Source organism: Cupressus sempervirens, chromosome 11, assembly GCF_028749045.1.
Source record: "Cupressus sempervirens isolate cs-2001-9-10 chromosome 11, ASM2874904v1, whole genome shotgun sequence".
Lineage (NCBI taxonomy): Eukaryota > Viridiplantae > Streptophyta > Pinopsida > Cupressales > Cupressaceae > Cupressus > Cupressus sempervirens.
Window position 1 is genome coordinate 122384036 of NC_143128.1, and position 18543 is coordinate 122402578.

The 18543-nt window shown below is 33.0% G+C and overlaps 1 long non-coding RNA gene across 14 annotated transcripts in view; it reads left to right on the plus strand.

Annotated features, from left to right (window-relative positions):
- The window catches only part of LOC149528517 (uncharacterized), a 104276-nt gene that overhangs the window by 5094 nt on the left and 80639 nt on the right, over positions 1-18543 (plus strand). For 8 of the 14 annotated variants that reach the window (XR_016358997.1, XR_016358996.1, XR_016358995.1 and 5 more), the window contains 2 exons: positions 464-564; positions 1107-1533. This is a non-coding gene — a long non-coding RNA (uncharacterized LOC149528517). Of the gene's footprint in view, positions 1-463; positions 565-1106; positions 1534-6318; positions 6727-18543 lie in introns of those variants that run through there. The other 6 variants (XR_016358990.1, XR_016358994.1, XR_016358992.1 and 3 more) reach the window with 2 other exon arrangements.

Genomic DNA, 18543 nt, shown 5'->3' on the forward strand with positions numbered 1-18543 from the left:
TAGAATATATTTTCTTTAGGAGTACAAATCAGGCATTCTGCGTGCCTTAGAATGCTTAATGAAGCAACTATATTTTGGGGAAGTTAAAGCAGCTACACATGTGAAATGAATTCCAGCTTCAAGGAGTGATTGGTGATGGATTTCTTCATATAAATTTAAAGTTTGGATGGATTTAGCTGCCTTCAAGCTTTCAGGTTGTATCAGATTATATTTATGAGATAGTTCTTCAAAACTAAATATTTTATAAATGTTGAATCTGAACTCTGAACAATCTTCTTGAGTTTTGAAATAGAAGATAGCCACATTGAACCTGACCCAAGTTCATGATTCTTGAATAATAGATCTAGGCATTCTATATTTGTTTGCTATACTGAAAATACAGATTACTTTTCCATTGTTGCAACGATTCAATGTTCAGCACACAGTCTTGCTCATTGATCATTATATCAATTTTTTTATGTAGCCTTGTAGATTTCCATTTTGGGTCCACGACTTTAGAGTGCTTGTTGGACACGTTCCACACTCCAACACTTGTTGAGGCCTAGCCAATTGGCTACATTCTCGGTGAGTTTCCAGCACCACACAAACCATATGTTGAGTATTTTGAATGCATTTGCCTTCTCCATTTCTTGCAATGCTCTATATGATACATAATCCAAAATAAATGTCTACTATCTGATACATATTGGGCTTCCACGATTGATGAGATTATTAAAGGAACAATTCACTTTGAATTATATTGCATCTATTATTACTTGGTTTAAATATGCTACATCATAATTCCCCTCCATGGTAAATGAATAGTACTTTTCACCCCTTTGAAATTTTGTTTATATTCAGTGACTATAAAATAGTTACAATAATTGTGCTCCTCTATAGGATATAGACTTCATCTAATATACAACTAGAACATGTATTATATGACTATAAAATATGGATGTTGATCAAGTGCCACAGCATATGATGCCTCAAGTTATATTTTTTGCACACTCTTTTTGATTTTATGTTTCAGTTCTTATGATTCATTGTAGGAGTATGGGATATTTCATAAACATCAGGTACTATAACTCAATTTATTCTAAATATTTATGTTTGGTTAAATTTAGGTCTTGGAGCTGGTATACATTCTAGTGCTTCATATGGATGACAAATATCCATTGTAGGGGCCTCCTTGACACAAGCATATGTGGAATTGGATTAATTAATTCCTCTAAGCTCTTATGGTTTTCTACAGTCTAGTGACTGGGCAAATATCCATTGTAGGGGCCTCCTCGGCACAAGCATCTATGAAATTGGATTAATTAATTCCACTAAGCTCATACGTTTTTCTATAGTCTAGTCTAGAAAATCTTGAACATTTGTTTTAACATGCTTCAAACTAAGATCTATATTACCATTTTTCACCGTCATTGATGGGCTATGATAAATAGATAGCTAAGGAAAACATGTCACTCTGTAGAGTTTAACGGTCCTTATTTTGTAAGAATCAAAATTTGCAAAATTAGATCAAGTTTATATGTTAACTTTCTTTAATATTTTTTTTGTATGTTTTATTAAAAAAAAGACACAAAAAGTCAAGCCCACTATACATTTTGCTAGACAATTAGGTTTCCACAATTTATTTTATTTTGCCTATGATAGGACCAATTTGTTTAAAACTTAACAAAGAAGTCCCAAAATAGATATGAAACATAGGAGGCCCAATAATTCCTAAGACAAATCTAAAACACAATAGGAAGACCTATCAATAGAGTTCAGACCAATTTGTATAAAGCTTAACAAAGAAGTTCCAAAATAGATCTAAACATAAGAGCGCCAAGACATTTCTGAAACAAAACATAAAAGTCCCAAGGTAGATCTAGAACATAATAATACCAAGATATATATGAAAGGGGGATGTGAAACATGAAAATACCAAGACATATCTGAAACATATGGGAGTTCTAATATTAAAGGTTAACATTATTTGAAAAAACTAGCAAGTTGGAGAGAGGAAACATAAAGTCCATTCCAACTAAATTTAATAAGTTCAAGTTGTGAAAGTAGGAAACATGATATGTAGATGTCATTTGAAGAAGCAAAACAATTGAGAGACCATATTTGAAATATAGGAAACATTTGTATGCATAGATTGAACATGGATTTTAAAAGTTTCAAGGGTTTTAAAGCTCATATACTAACAAATTGTAGAGAATAAGTATCTCTATACAAGAAAATGCAATCATGATTAGAATAAGTCATGGGTTTGTCTATAATATGCAACATGCAATGTTTTTAAATATCAGCTAAATATACATTTTGTTGTTAGTGACGATACACATCTGAAACATATGGGAGATCTGATATTAAAGGTTAACACTATTTGAAAAAACTAGCAAGTTGGAGAAGAGGAAACATAAAGTCCATTCCAACTAAATTAATAAGTGCAAGTTGTAAAAGTAGGAAACATGATATGTAGAAGTCATTTGAAGAAGCAAAACAATTGAGAGACTAGATTTCAAATACAGGAAACATTTCTATGCATAGATTGAATAGGGATTTTAAAAGTTTAAGGAATTTTAGAACTCATATACCATCAAATTGTAGAGAAAAAGTACCCCTATAGAGAAAAATGCAAGAATGATTCAGAAAAAGTCATGGGTTTGTGTCTATAATAAGCAACATGCAATGTTTTTAAGTATCAGCTAAATATACATAATGTTGTTAGTGATGATACACAAAACTAGTGTTTGTTGTGCTATATAAAACTAAAGGTGAAATGTCTTGAGCAACAGATTACTGAACAAAATATAGAAGTCATAGTTGTGAATTGTAGGAAGATGGGTGCTTTTCAAGTACAAGTTAATGCATTATTGCAGCTGCAAGTCATTGCTTAACAATCTTGACAATAGTGTTGTTGATAGCCAGTGTGAATGTGCTATATAGTTGTAGCTTCCATAGAGCATATACCATTTTGAATTTTTTTTTGGTACTCCTCATATGTTATGGCGACAATCTCTAGAAAGTGTTGCTTTAGGTGATCACCATGTAAAGTGCAGTCAATGTTTCTTTCTTGTCTATGCAATGTGCATAACAAATTGTGGCGACATGTAGGCTTTGTTGGTTTTTGACAGTGTGTACACTTGATAGAGTCAAGGTCGACAGAGCTATCAAATGTCAAGGGATAGCAACATGTACTGCAACACATCTCATAAGGTTCCAAATGAGTATTTTTGGCCTTTAGTGTGCTAGAACTTGCAAAAGAAAGGGCAATAGCATTAGTTGTTTCAAGTAAGGGAAAGTCTAAAGTTAGTTGGAGTTGAAAAGAATGTGGATTTTGTACTTGCCTTTCGAGGTGGTTTTTGGTCCATTCATCATTAAGTTGTTTGACAAATGAAGACTGTGATGGTCAGATGATTGATAAACCCTGTGCAGTATTATGCACAATTTTTTTGAAGAGGACTAGGGGCATGTCTGATGTTGAGATTAGGTTGATTAGAGAAGCCCACAAATTTGTATAGGTGTTTGCTATGTGAACCTACAAATGTGGAAGTTAATGGATAGGAGCAAGGTAAGAAGTAGTTAGTCCATAGTTAGAGGTTGGGAATTAAATTTGAATAAACAAATAGGTAGACATTTACCACTAAGAATCACCATCTTTGGCATGCACCTCCAGGTGTCCTCTATTATTGTGGTAGCTTGTGGCAATAGCACCAAAGTAGCCTACATGATATATAGATTCAAGGTCTTGCAGGTGAACAATTGTCATGTCATGTGTCAAGTGGTGGTGCTTGCAAACAAGTTTTATAGTGGTCAGGTTGTTGTTGCTTGTCAAGGCAAGAGAGCAGGCTACATCTCCTTGTATGAACTGTGATTTGCTTCGCACAGTAAACTTAGTAACTCGAATGCTAGAACCAACTATTAATGATGGCAAGAAGGTGTCTATCAAAGCATTGCTAATGTTCATTGTAATTGTCATTTGGCAATTTGCATCAACAAGATTGACATACACAATTTCTACTCTACTCTGTTTATTTGGGTTTTTGTTTGTTACTGGTCCATAGATCACCAAGACTTCACCTTCAAAAACTAAGCCAACTCAATTTCTACAAAGATCCCAAATTGAGTTTGGTTGTTGAGATACTGAGGTCAAGCTGCAAGAGGACAAGGAGAGGAAGAAAATTTATGTTGATGTTAGCATTGCATGGAATTTAAAACTAGATTTATAGTATTGGCATCATGAAAGTAGAAGTACCCATCTACACTTTAAAAAAGAGCAACAATAAGAGGAAATGAACAAACTTTGTCTTTTGAATTGACCCCTTGGAGAGTAGCTAGAACAGTGAACAAACATAAGCAGAGCTTAAGGTCCATCAAAATTAAAATGAAAACATATATTAAAAACTCATGTAGACATATTACATTAAAATTATTCTAGTTATTATAATTCTAAACATTCTATGAGTATCAAACATGATCGAGTCAACTTCACGTCAAATGAATATACTATAAAGCCAACACAAAATTATTGACTCGAGCATATAATTCTGTTAGCAAGGAAACCACATTGCCTACACTATAGAAAAGTTTTCATGTTTGCTTCAAGTTGTCCCACTTTATAGAACCAATATTTCCTTCGTCAGGGATAGTATAATAGATTAAATGACTATTATAAGTTTACCTTCAAGTCAAAATGCAAGGTCAAAAAAAAAAATCAACATTACCATCAATAAGTTATGCCTTAGGCATACATTAACTATAACAAAATATAAGATGGCTGAGAGAAAATTTAATATGAATGAGAAAAGTATAAAATATGATTTGGTATAAATTGTATTTTAAAACATATTAATGATTGTCAGAACTATGAACACATAGGTATACTAGCTAGGTTAATCAAAACCATTTAGTTGCCAATGCCAAAACTAGAATATGCAACTGCTAGTCAAGAGATTGAGAGGCATACAAGTTTACCAATTGAGAGCTTGAGGATTTAATCTAGGATTTAAAGTGTAACCATAACAGTCTTGAATCTAGCTAAGGTTCTTGCTTATGTATTCAAAGTCCAATGTGCTGAACCAAGAATCTAGCCCTAAATGGAGGTGATTCTTAGTAATGATTTATCAATAAAAATACAGATCTATTGATTTACAATGGAATGTAGTTAGGATCATATAAAAGCTATGAGTTACACTAAAGCTTTGAGCGACAAAGAATAACATGTAGTCCAGATAAATGATTTTTGATAGTAATTTGGCTACTTTCATATAAGCTGGATGCTTCATGCATGACAAGGTTGTATCTCATAAAACCTCATTTTGAGGAATAAATTGCAGTGGAGAAAAATATCTAGTGAACTAATTTAGAAGAGTGTTGACACTTTCTTGAACTCAAAATATCCTTGATCTAAACAATTCTCTTTCTAGTGTAGGTTGAAGTTGTGTGGTGTAGATGCTAAGCCTAATTTTTGTGTGTCTAAAGAAGGGTCACATTGGCAGAAATGCTTCAAGAATATTTTGATGAAATTTAGAAGTCATTTTATTGGAATTTTAGTCCAACTCTTCTTGTTATAGACTTGGGCAAATTTAATTACACAAATTCCTAGATTTCCTAGTTTTGTGATTTCACGGTGTGTGAAACTGTTGCAAATTTGAAGTAATTCAATGTCTTTTAAAAAAATATTTCACATAAACTTAAGTTCACTAGCGAGACTCCAAAGTAATAAGAATCAAATTGAACAACACCAAAATTTAATAAAATTAGAGGATTTGTAGATAAGTACGTATACATGTTTAACATATTTTTATCATATTTAGCATCCATAAATTCATGGAATAGTCCTAGAAACATTAAATTAGTATTTAGAGTATAGATATTAAACATGTAATGTCTAAGCTCATAGGTTTATACAAAAGTTTAGCCCTAGATATTTAGTGCATCTACATTCAATGAAATTAAAAGGCCAAAAAACTAATATGGATAAACCTATAAGTATGTGAAAGTTCATTATCGCTCTTTGTGCATATATTAAATAGGAATATATCATTGTATTTGAAAAATTCAGTGCACAACAAATCGCCTCTTAGGTGGATTATGAAAATATGTAGCTTAGACCACAAATTAGAGAGGAAAAATAAAAGTATAGACAAGGAATATTTTAATATGTTTGATATTTGAATAGTATAGTGGAAAACTGCAACCAATTTATAATGTGCTCTTTTATTGAACAAGTAGTGATAGTGCATCTGTTATTCTGAACATTTATCCTAGGAAAGTGTTTGAAGATTTATGCTCTTATAATTCTAAATTAATGTATCCTACTTGTGAATGCCTTTTTAGGTCAGATATTATACTTTAGAAGATGGAAGCAGAGCTGATGTACTATCTCTTTAAGATGACATTTCATCTTTTTCTGAGTACATACCTTTGTTCTGTGTGGCTGTCTTCGATGTGTGGTGTAGGGTGTTGGATGCATGGCCTTGTGTTCATTAGTCCCTATCAAATTAGAAGTCAATAAATTGTAAGCAATGAAGGTAGTTGACTATGTTACATGTTTGTATTGCTAATGGAGTCTAAAATGGTGTACTGTTTGGGTGGAGGTTAGGGTGCCACACTTTGTAGGTTTTTGGTTTCTAGCTTCTTAGCACTGATGCATAGCATAAGTGTGGAGAATAATAAAGTTTGTTGAATGTGATAGAGATCTGCAAGGGGCAATATAACTTAACTATCTTACTGCTTGAGTAACAAGTTGTGGAGTGACACTCTCCTGGCTGTTGGTGTGTATAGTCTTAACAAAATTGCATAGAAGATGGAAAGTAAGCATGTGAGAATGTTTGTAAAGGTAAGGAATTGTGGAGGAAAAAAACTGTAAGATAGGCGAGGGTGAAGAGAGAATAGGTATACTTTCTTTGTATCATTAATTGGTTATTTGGGTCCAAGGGATATGGTGCATGACCTCTTCCTATGGAGTTATTTGTCAAATAGAAAGTAGAATGGAGAAAGCAATAATGACTATATAAAATAGGGAAATAATGTTGTGGTTAGGATAGGTAGAAAATGGTTAAATTAATACCGTTTCTCTGTGTAGTTGTTTAGTGGAGATGGTCTAATAGGCTCATTGTGTGGGTTACCATGCTTAATTATCTATGAAATGAGAGAACATAAAAGTATAAGCACTAGAGTTTGTAGAGATTGGGTGAAATCTGAAGTAGACAAAAAACTATGAGCTCCTATCAGGTTTCAATAGAGTTAGTTGCATCCCTATTTGTATGGGAATTAGTTTCATTGTATTTAGTGCAGTTGAAAAATGAGGGGAAAAACAATGTAAAATTGCACATTAGTATGGATAATGGTGGGCAACAAAGAAACAACATAATGATACTATAAATAGGAAGGAAAGAGCTTGCTAAGTGACACTTTTATAATATTTTTTGTTACCATTTTAGAGGGGACTTTTGTGGGGGGCTACTTGCTTGACTATTTGTATCCTTCTTTGTTGTGCATCTACAGAACAAAGATAAAGATTGAGTGTTAGTGTGTAAAGGATAGTAGACAATACAGCCAAATGATAAGAACATTACATGGAACATAAATTTACAATATATCTAGGTATGCTATTTTTTAGTAAGATTCATTTACTTTATCATTTAGATGCTGATTTCAGTTCAAGATGAAAACCATGTAGCATTGAGGTGATGGTTTTAGAGCACCTACACATGTAGGAAAATAAAACATAGAATCATCAAAACAAGTTAAGAAAAGGTTAGATTCCATGATTTAGTTTGTCATAAGCTAGCTAGAATGGATATGAATTGTATAAGTTATAGATATGGGCTTTGGTAGCTATACCTTTGTTTTGCTTGTCTCCTTCCTATATAGGTGCTCTGAAGATTGTGTTTGTCTTGCTCAATGCTTCCTAGTTAGCTACAATAGAATAGAGGGAATATGTTAGAATATTGATTAAGGAGTTGAGGTAGAAGGTGATTTATAGAAGCAAGTGTGAGAGTGATAGATTTCTGTAGGAGGTGATAATGTACTCTTCATACTTAATTGGTGCATGTCATCTTCAATGTATGGATTTGAGGAGAGTGATCCAAATGATGTATCTCATGTTACACTCATGATTACCAAGAGCCTACAATTTTTTTCTTTATTTATTAGATTTTAAAATATGAGAATGCAATTGGAATGATCATGCATAAGTGACAAGTTGTTTGTGTCTGGGCCTATGTCAATGTGCACTATATGAAATGTGAAAAGCATAAGTGCGCTAAAGAATTTGATTTTGCTTACCACATATGGTGGATAGAGAATAGTACTAATGGAAGTCACTACAATGTCATGATCATGGTCAATCAATTTGAACTGATGCAATTATAAGCACAATATCCAACAAAAATGACACTATTGATAGGAGTAGAGTATAGTGCAAATGCCCTTTAGTTAAAGTAATCTGTTGTATATTTTAAGTGCACTATCTATAGTGACCATTATATGAGGTTGTGCCTTCTTCTTGGAGGTACCTAGCCAATTTGAATGCATAGTATATGATTCCATAGTTTGCACGTGTCTAGTATCACACTTGGCACAAATATCCATATACTATAAGCATATTTCAAGCTAGCATAATTTATTCACATTACCCATGTGGCCCATTTATAGCTCTACATTTGAACACGCTGAGAAAGATTAAACATATCTCTTAGAAGTTCGTCGTGAGAATGATTTGGTTATATTTTATCATTTTTAGGTATTGAAAATTCTATCATCGACAACCCTTTGATAATCAAATAGGTTCCTCCTTCCTCAACATAAACTTGTCTATCCTCATAACATGTATCTTTCTTAGATCACAGAGTACTTAGGAAATTGGTTTCTCTTGAAGTATATAAAGTCTATAAGGGCCTTTCTTTACTCTTTCCCTTTTTGATTTGAAGTTCATTAATCTCAGTCATTAAACAATTCATTTTTCTTGAATCTGTGAAGGCTCAGAATAAGGCAGGTCCTACTGATGTGTATTTTATGACCCACCAAATAGTAGATCAAAATACTAAATTATCTTATCCTCTCTTGAAAAAAGTCTCATGTTTGCTAAGATTGCTAGAAGATCATATGATGAATCCAAGTTTCTTTCAATGTCAAGTCTTGATTGTGGACAAGCTCAGTGGTTGATGTAATTTCTTGATGATCACAATGGGCCTTACATGTGTTGACATAGATTCATTTCAAGCCATATTAGATGTGAGAGTTATCTAAAAGTTTCGGAATAAAGTAATTTTTGGGTTTTCATGAAATATGTGGAAATGAAATGGGATAGGGTTTAGAGATTCTATTCTATTCCTAAGGGAAGTGATGACAATAAATAGTACTCTTGTTAAAAAATTCCTTAATTTACAAAGCTCTGCTTCACTAAGTTATACTACAACTATGCACGAACTGGTGCAATCTTTAAGGGTTATGTTGAATTTTTTTCAAACCATCACATTCACCATCATAAAGAACAATGTATATGAATGATTGAAGTTAAACATATGCATGAAAGGGGTTCAGGCTAACTTTGCACAAACAATTTAGAATCACTAAATTGTGAAAAATATGAACAAAAGAAATTAATCAAAAAACCATCACATTCTCCATTGCAATCACAAAACTTTAAGTAAATATACTTAATCTAATTAAGGGAATTTAAGAGAACAAGCAAGCACCAAGAGACATCAAGTATTCACCAAGATTCAATGAAACTTCTATTATCTCAGTAGTTCATAGCAATAATCTCATAAAAAACTCTCTTTAAAAATGAGTGGGGCCTTTATATAGGTCTTTAATTATAATGGATGACCTAGATGATCACAATAACTAATGGCCTAGATTGTGCCACATCAACCCTAATTAGGGTTAGGGCAAAGAAAATGAATCTACATTAATAAGAAATCTATTATTATAGTGGGTAATAAATTTCCACTATGCATTCTTGCAAAGAAAAAGGCATGCAATAAATATCCACTTTGCATGTCAATTCCTTGATAATTTCTAGTCTTCTTAGAATAGATTATTCTTGATTCCATTCCCTTAATGCTTAGAAGTTTGACATGGAGACCTCAACTCATCAGTAAAGATAATTGGGTGCCACATAATTGAGATGGATGCCATGTAAGATTGATTCCTTTCTAATTACATCATTTTTTTAACTAAGATCCAATTTTGACTAACTTTCTTAAAAATCTCTCCTCAAACATCCCATCTTTCATGTGCTTGCTCTAAAATTTATCTGTTGTTGATGATTTTTTCACTTTACAATTTCCTCATATTGAACTTCATATGCCATGTTCTTGGATTTTTGGATTTGAACTTTGATCTTTGAACCATGAATTCCTATGACTAGGTCACTTAGTACTTTGATGTCTTTGATGTTGGTACTAGAATTTTGGATTTGAGTGCCTTTCTTGAATTTATAGAACTAGAACTTTCCCCTTCAAAATAGAAATAAGTAATATAAGAATCATGCAAAAAAAAAAAAAGAATCACATGGACCAATTACATATTCTCTTTCTCTCTAGATGGATATGTAGCCAAATTTTATCCACTCCTTGAAATTTAGTCCATGAATGAGCAATTTTCCAAAACTTAGCCATTTTTATTTTAACATGAACTAGAAATTTCTATCACTAAGCCATTTTTTCTTCCATGAAGGAGGAATTTTCTAGCATCTAGCCATTTTTTCTTTCAAGAAGGACAAATTTACAATAGTTGGCCATTTTTTCCCAAGATTTCTAGTTTTTTTGTAGGCAAAAATTTTGAGTGGTCATGGATTTTGTCCATGATGGAAGAATTCCGCAGCAACCATTTTTCTCCAAGGCAAGATTTTTTGAGTGAATATGGAATTTTTCCATGATGGAAGAATTCTAGGACACCAATTTTTCTCCAAGGTGGAATTTCTTGAGTGGTCATAGATTTTGTCCTTCATGGAAGATTTCCACGATAACCATTTTTTCTCCAAGGAGGGATTTTTTGAGTGACCATGGATTTTGTCCATGATGGAAGAATTTTGTGACAACTATTTTTCTCAAAGGTGAGATATTTTGAGTGATCATGGATTTTGTCCATGTGATAGAAAAATTCTGCAACAACCATTTTTCTTCAAGGTGGGACTTTTTGAATGATCATTTATTTTGTCCATGATGGAAGAATTCCATGTTGAAGTTGATGAAAGATCAACCCCACAACTCTCAAGAATCACTTGTATGCAAACACCTGTTACAGAAGACAGAAGCAAAATGTTATGGAGGTAGGAATTGCCATATCCATAGATGAGACATTCTTGATGAGAAAAGAGATGGTTTGCTATAATCAAAATTGAATTATGTCAAGTGAATATTTACAATGAGAGATCATCCTTATAAAGGAGATTGAAGCCCTAAAAAGGTCTAACCTAGGTTGCATCCAAATAATTAATAAAAGAATTAATTATTAGATGCCTAAAGTTTAGCTAAAGCGAACTAGAGTTAATTAGGAAATATCTAATTACTCTGACACCCCCCCTTAAGATAAACTTAGGGAGTACCTAAAAATCTAGAAACTACTACTAAAAGTAGAAGTGGGTCCTAGCAAACAACACCTGATGAGGTACCCAAGCACAACCAAATCTCTGAAAAGAGGAGAAATAGAGAAAACCACATGGGAAAAACCCTACTCCAAGAAGAGATCGAAAACATGCTAAAATAATTTAGTGAAGGACTGACAAAGTCTCCAAACTAGGGAATGTTCCAAAAGATAGGAACAAAAGATGATCATGTAGAACATCACTGAAGCATGTAGAAGTTGCAAAGCTCTATTGAAAGTAACTGTTGATATGAAGAACCTTCGCTGAAATAGAACTTAACTAGGTAGAGAAGACTGCAATCTGCATTAAATCAGGAGGCACACAAAGGCAAACAACTAAACTCAAAGATACAGATGACATGAAACACCAAAGTACAAAGAGCTGATCAATCAAACCAAGGAAGCATGAGAAACAACAGAAGAACCCCCCTAATGTAGACAAGGGTGAGGTGATAGGCAACTAGAAAGTGGGCCAAAAGAATTGCATGTCAAGGAACCATGATCGAGATGCACAAAAGAGTACATATGTGTGTACTAAGGTGATCGATCTCAGACATGTCACGAGGCTAATGTCATGGAAGGGACACTCACTAGACAAAGGAAGATGGAAAAAAAAGGAAAAACATCAACCCCCATGACACTTTATCAGAGTAGTGCATGTACAATAAGGCACAAGATATGGTGAATCCCAAGAATACAATAATCTGCATGAGTGACCTCAGACACTACTTCAATTAGAAGGAAAAATAAGGCAAATAATTGAAACAAAAAATACAGATGCAATATGGCACTTTATCTCAGTGCATTTGCAAGAATGCAAACAAGTGGTGTCTAAATAGACCAGAAGAGACATAAGACTGATATAAAAGATAATATAAGTCATGATAAATCATCTAAAGCAAAGAAATTGATCCCTGAAGCTAAAACAACTAAGTTATCCACTAGAATGTAAAAATGTAGAAGACTGAATAGAATGTGCCTGGAGAAGAATCTAGAAAAACAACCAACATCACTAGAAAGAGATTGAAAAAATCTTTCCAATGATATAAAGAATTCTCAAATTGGAGATCGAATGTTCAAGATATGTCCCCTAGATTACAAAATTGAACTCTGGACTTTGACAATAGAAAAAGCCATCAAAACAACACAAATCCACTCATCATGCATGTGATTGCAAAAGACTAAGCATCAAAAAGGAGGATGCAGTGAATGTCAAAGCAAAGAGTGCCATGAAAAACTTTGTTGGGCCTCCACCAAAAGTTGCCAAATCTAGAGTACCAAGAATCATGCCCTAACATAGGTGCTGCCTCAAAGAAAAAAAATGTCCATGACTGTAAGAAAGGATGTGAAAACCTTCTGTTTCCAAGGTCCAGCGATCCCAATTAAAATATGCATGCACTCAATCTGATGATGCGTTAATAGTAGAGGGCATTATGTCAAAGGCTGCCAACTCCCCAAAGAATGCACAGTCTGTAAAAACCAAGGTGCTTCACCCAAAAAAACCAAACACCTCCAAAAAGGCTAGCTTGCTTGCACAGATATAGACTTTGCCTCATTTTGTGTGTCCATGTCAAAATGACCTAGGTGCAAATTTTTTTTGCCTCAAATTTCAACATCATCCAAACTAGATGTATTTTATAGGAAAATGGGGGTTTTCAAGTGCTTTGAGCTCAATGATGATTTCCATTTTTGTTTAATGTGCCTCGACAAATAGTGACCCCCCAAATCCAATAAAAAATCCCTTGAAAGCTTAGATTTGAAAAATTGATGCCAAAACCCTCAAGAATGAAATAGGGGCATGAAGATCTGGAGCTTTGATACCATGTTGAAGTTGATGAAAGATCAACCCCACAACTCCCAAGAATCACTTGCATGCAAACACTTGCTACAAAAGAGAGAAGCAAAAGGCTATGGAGGCAGGAATTGTCAGATCCATAGATGAGACATTCTTGATGAACAAAAAGATGGATTGCTATAATCAAAACTGAATTATCTCAAGTGAATGTTTACAATGAGAGATCATCCTTATAAAGGAGATTGAAACCTTAAAAAGGTCTAACCTAGGTTGCATCAAAATAATTAATAAAATAATTAATTATTAGATGCCTAAAGTTTAGCTTAAGCGAACTAGAGTTGATTAGGAAATATCTAATTACTCTAACATTCAGGAGCAACCATTTTTCTCCAAGGAAGAATTTTCTTAGTGGTCATGGATTTTTTCCATGATGGAAGAATTTTGCAATTTAACCATTTTTCTTGGTGGTTTCATGCCTTTACACTTTTGGATATTTCAAGGGTGATTCTAGAGTTAAACATTTTTTAAGGTGTCCTAAAGTCAGAATAAGGTCAATCCAATAGGCATTGAAATGTACTAAAAATAGACTTTCTAAAAATAGTAAGTTATTCCAAAGTTAAAATAAGGACAATCTAGGAGGCAATGAAATTTACTTTAAAAAGACTTACTAAAAATAGACATTCTAAAAATAGTATGTGAAGACATTTAATTGTCAAACAAGCAAAAAGTTTCCATTCTGGGAATCACATGGACAACACTTTCTACACTTTGCCAATTTAATCAATTCTCATTTGAAAGAGGGGACCTTAGAAGACTGAGCCCAAGACTACCAAGAACTAAAGCCAAAAGGACAAGACCAAGAGAACCAAAGGGGGTGCCCATTTACAATGGGGCGATGGTGTGAAAATGCCACAACATCTAGCACCCATCCAAAGAAATGTTCTTGAATATCTCAAGGATAAAAGTAGTGTAAATCCAATAACCTTTGAGGGACTCCACTTCTACCTATACAACAACTAGGAAATGCACTCAAAATGGAAAAACCACAAATTGGGCTAAACACCTTCATCCTTGATTACACATGTATGTGTAAGCTTATTCATTTCTTGCTCCACAAGAACTTAGAAAGCCTCTCAGATCCATTGGAATTAGCTATTTTGATATCCTTACTTCAAAAGAACCCTCAACAGAGCCTCACTACCAACCAAGCATCCATAGCCCCGATGAGGTTATCACTGTAGTTAACCACAAATATTTCTCTACCTTTAGTCATTATTTTTATAGAACTGATAGATATATTCATACACCTAGATCCAAACAGTTTCATTTTTCATTTTCTTCTTCTTTCTTTTCTCTATTTTTAATCCTTTGTTTGGATTACAAGAAGTGAAGCTCGTAGAGGGCTTGTAAAACCACAGTGACACTAAAGTAAATGTATGATTTTTACTAATCCCAATTTCACCTCGAGAGCTCTCAAAGTATTCAAAGTAATTAATTGTGATTAAAATTTTGTAATAGAAGACTTGAATGTTTGAGATCCAATGTGAATTCAATGCAAATTTAGTATGAATCCTTTTTTGCAAGATAAGGTTATTCAAAATCTAATCTCCAATTCATAGAACTCAATAAAGAGATACCTAGGATATATACAAAAAAAACTACTTAATGAATATCATAGTGTGTTGTGTAACATTCCACCATTCTCACAAATTTGGATTCCCCTCACTAAACTAAGAAGGAAAATGAACTAAAGGAGGATAGACAACTAAAGGAAATAACAAGAAAATCCCTCAAAGAAATCTCAAGTCAAATGACTTGGGGAAAATTAACTTCTTGGCTCGACAAGAAAATAACTATTCTAACCAACATAAAGAAAACCAACTCTAACCCTCTTGAACCAAGTGGTTCAAGAAAAACCTAATCTAACTGTGTACACGAACCTTAAAGGGATAACACAAATCAAGCAAATATATACACTTGATCAAACATGGTTTCTCAATATTTTCAAGACTAACAAGGCTTGGGTAAGGGTTCTCAAATTGACATTTTTATCCTTGTACTCTAGAAAAATATTTATTACCCCATTTTTGAACTTAGGAAAATTGTTATGCAAGAAGAATAGTTGAGGCAATTCATGTGGTCCATGGTCAATCCAAATGCAAATTTTCTTTCCTAAACCTCCATAATCAAAATAATAATCATCAAAATTTTAAACTTTAGAAGAAACAAAGAAACAACTTGGCATGTCTCAAGTGGTAATTCATGATGAAATCCTTGTTGATTATTCACAACTTCAAGAGGACACAAGTGGTGATGGATTTCCCCTCTAGTGGAAACATCAAACACATGGGTGTTTAAGATAGGATAACTCTTGCGATTAAATGCTTGGAATACAGTGCATTCTCAAAAATCAAGGATTCCTTAATGAGGTCTCCTTCATATATATTCCCAAGTTGTTTAAATGTGCTATCCAATTAGGACATCAATTCAAATTGTTCTTCATCATCCTCACCCATGGTGGTTCATGTAGATTTCTCTTTAGGAGCATCTTTCAATTCTCTATGTAGAATCTCATCAAGCATAGAATTCTTGTGAATGAAAGGAAGATCATCCAATGGTTTCATAAATTCATTATCAAATTCAATAAAATTTGGTAATGTTTCAAGATTTCAAAGTTTATGGTGAACCATGCCACTTGTAGTAACTTGATCATCTTGAAATACATTTAGAAATGAATCAAATTCCTTCATGATATCATTTAAAACCCCTCCAAAGGTTGTAGTATCTCTGATGGTTTTATAAAATTGTTCTGTATACCTTGATTCATTTGTGATAAGTTGTAATTCCTCATTCATCATGTCCACATAATTGTCTTATCTTTCAAGGGAGCTAACAGTTCTTGTCAGTCATCCTCAAGACTTTGACTTTGTATCATGAGGGAATGTTTATTTGAGGACCAAATCCTCATACTTGTGGTGATTTTCTTCTATTTATTTGTTATGTTGATCCTTTTCTTCCATGTCTCCTCTTCCTTTGATGAAATTGATTGTGTCCTTGATTTTATTGTCCACGCCTTCTTGTAGAGTGATGTGCAGAAGTTCTTTTTCTTGATATCCATTGTCATTATACTCAACCATGCTTCCTTGATGCAACTAATTTCTCTCTTTAACCTTTAGTTCCAAACATGAGTGATGACTATTAACTTCCTTTGACATCTAACTTGCGATTCAGACAAAATTATTACCACCCCTCATAGCTATCTCCTCATACCAACCCATTTAGAACTTGATCAAGTCAATGGTATCTTGACAAGCTGGACAAGTAAATTTTGAATGTCAAATGCTATGGACATTGCACCAAGTATTTTCTCCATATGCACCTCTAGGTTTCTTAGCAATGTCTTCTTTTAACTCAAGGAAGTATCCTTCTAAATTGAAAAGCATGACATGCTCATACAATTATGGGAATTAAATCTTTCCTCATAATGTGAAGTCTACCCTCAAAAGGAACACCAAGCAATGTATCTCCTCATGCTTTGTGGTACCATTTATCCTACATTGTCCCGACGCTACAAGCTAAGATGAATCCCATGGATGTAATCATTTTTTTCAAATCAAACCAAATTGAGAGAATGTTAATCTTCTTATCCATTGAGAAACTTCTTCTTCTTCTTTTTAAGTTTTCTTATTTATTTATTTTTTTAAATTTAAATTTTCACTTTTTTTGGATATTTCCTTTAAAGAGATCTCCTATCATGGATATACTTGAAAGCTCATTACTATTGATAATTCGATTATTACAATTTGTTTAGCCCACCTTCTAGTACTAGTTTCTATTGATGTGTGTTTTATGGCCCCCAAATAGTAGAACAAAACACCAAAATATCTTATCCTCTCTTGAACAAAGTCTCATGTATGCTAAAATTTATAGAAGATCATACGATGACTCCAAGGTTCTTTCAATATTACGTCTTTACTATGGACAAGCTCTATGATGGATGTGATTTGGTAGTGATCACAAGGGGTCTTAAATGTGTTTACTCATATTAATTTTAAGACATACAAGATGTGGGAATTATCTAAAGGTTTTGCAACAAAGTACTTTTTGGGTTCTTAGGAAATATGCATAAATGAAATAGGATCTAATCTATTCTTAAGGGAAGTGATCACAATAAATAGTACTTAAGTGGACAAATTCCTTAGTTTACCAAGCTCCACTTTTCCAAGTTATACCGCAACTACGCGTGAACTGGTAAAATCTTCAAGGGCTATGCTGAAAGATTTTCAAACCATCACATACATCATCATAAAGAGAAATGTATATGAATCATCAAAGTTAAACATATGCATGAAACGGGTTCAAGCTAACTTTGCACAAGGATTTAGGATCACTAAAATGTGAAAAGTATAATTTTAAGTAATTCATGATAACACCACTACATTCTCCATTTATGGGTAGAATAGTGATTGCTAACTTACCTTAAAGATAAATATAGCATTCTCCATTTATGGGTAGAATAGCGAATGCTAACTTACCTTAAGGATAAATATAGCATACAAAACTGATAGTAAATAAATTAGCATACATGTATTATTAATAATTTTATGTGAGAAGCTGCAATAAAAAGTAGTGATCCTTTATTAAAAGTTCAAATCTTTTAATTTAAAAAAAGTGCACTATTTGTTTATAGATTATGCTAGAACAAAGTTGTCCTATATTTTTGAGAGAACAAAGTGAATCTATAAGAAGCATTTCAAAGTGAATCCATAAGAAGCATTTTAAAGTGAATACATATTAGCTTTAATAAGAAAAATGGTTTCTTTTATAAATATATTAAAATTATAATTTATGATATTCAAAGTTAAAATAGAGTTCTCCAATCTCTCTAAATTTAAAAAATGCCTAGTCCATTCAAAAAATATTCTTGAAATACATAAGATCATGGTATATTAGACAAACCATTTTCCAACAAATATTCTTGAAATAAATAAGATCGTGATATATTAGACAAACCATTTTCCAAAATATGGAGGGGCATTAGACCACTACAAGAGTTGAGTTAAATATTTCCATTTTCAACTTGATTGTCCATTTATAAATGGAAGATAACAATGAATCAAAGTTTTTTTAGCCATCATCACAATGGAAAAAGTTAATTGTTTAATCTATTT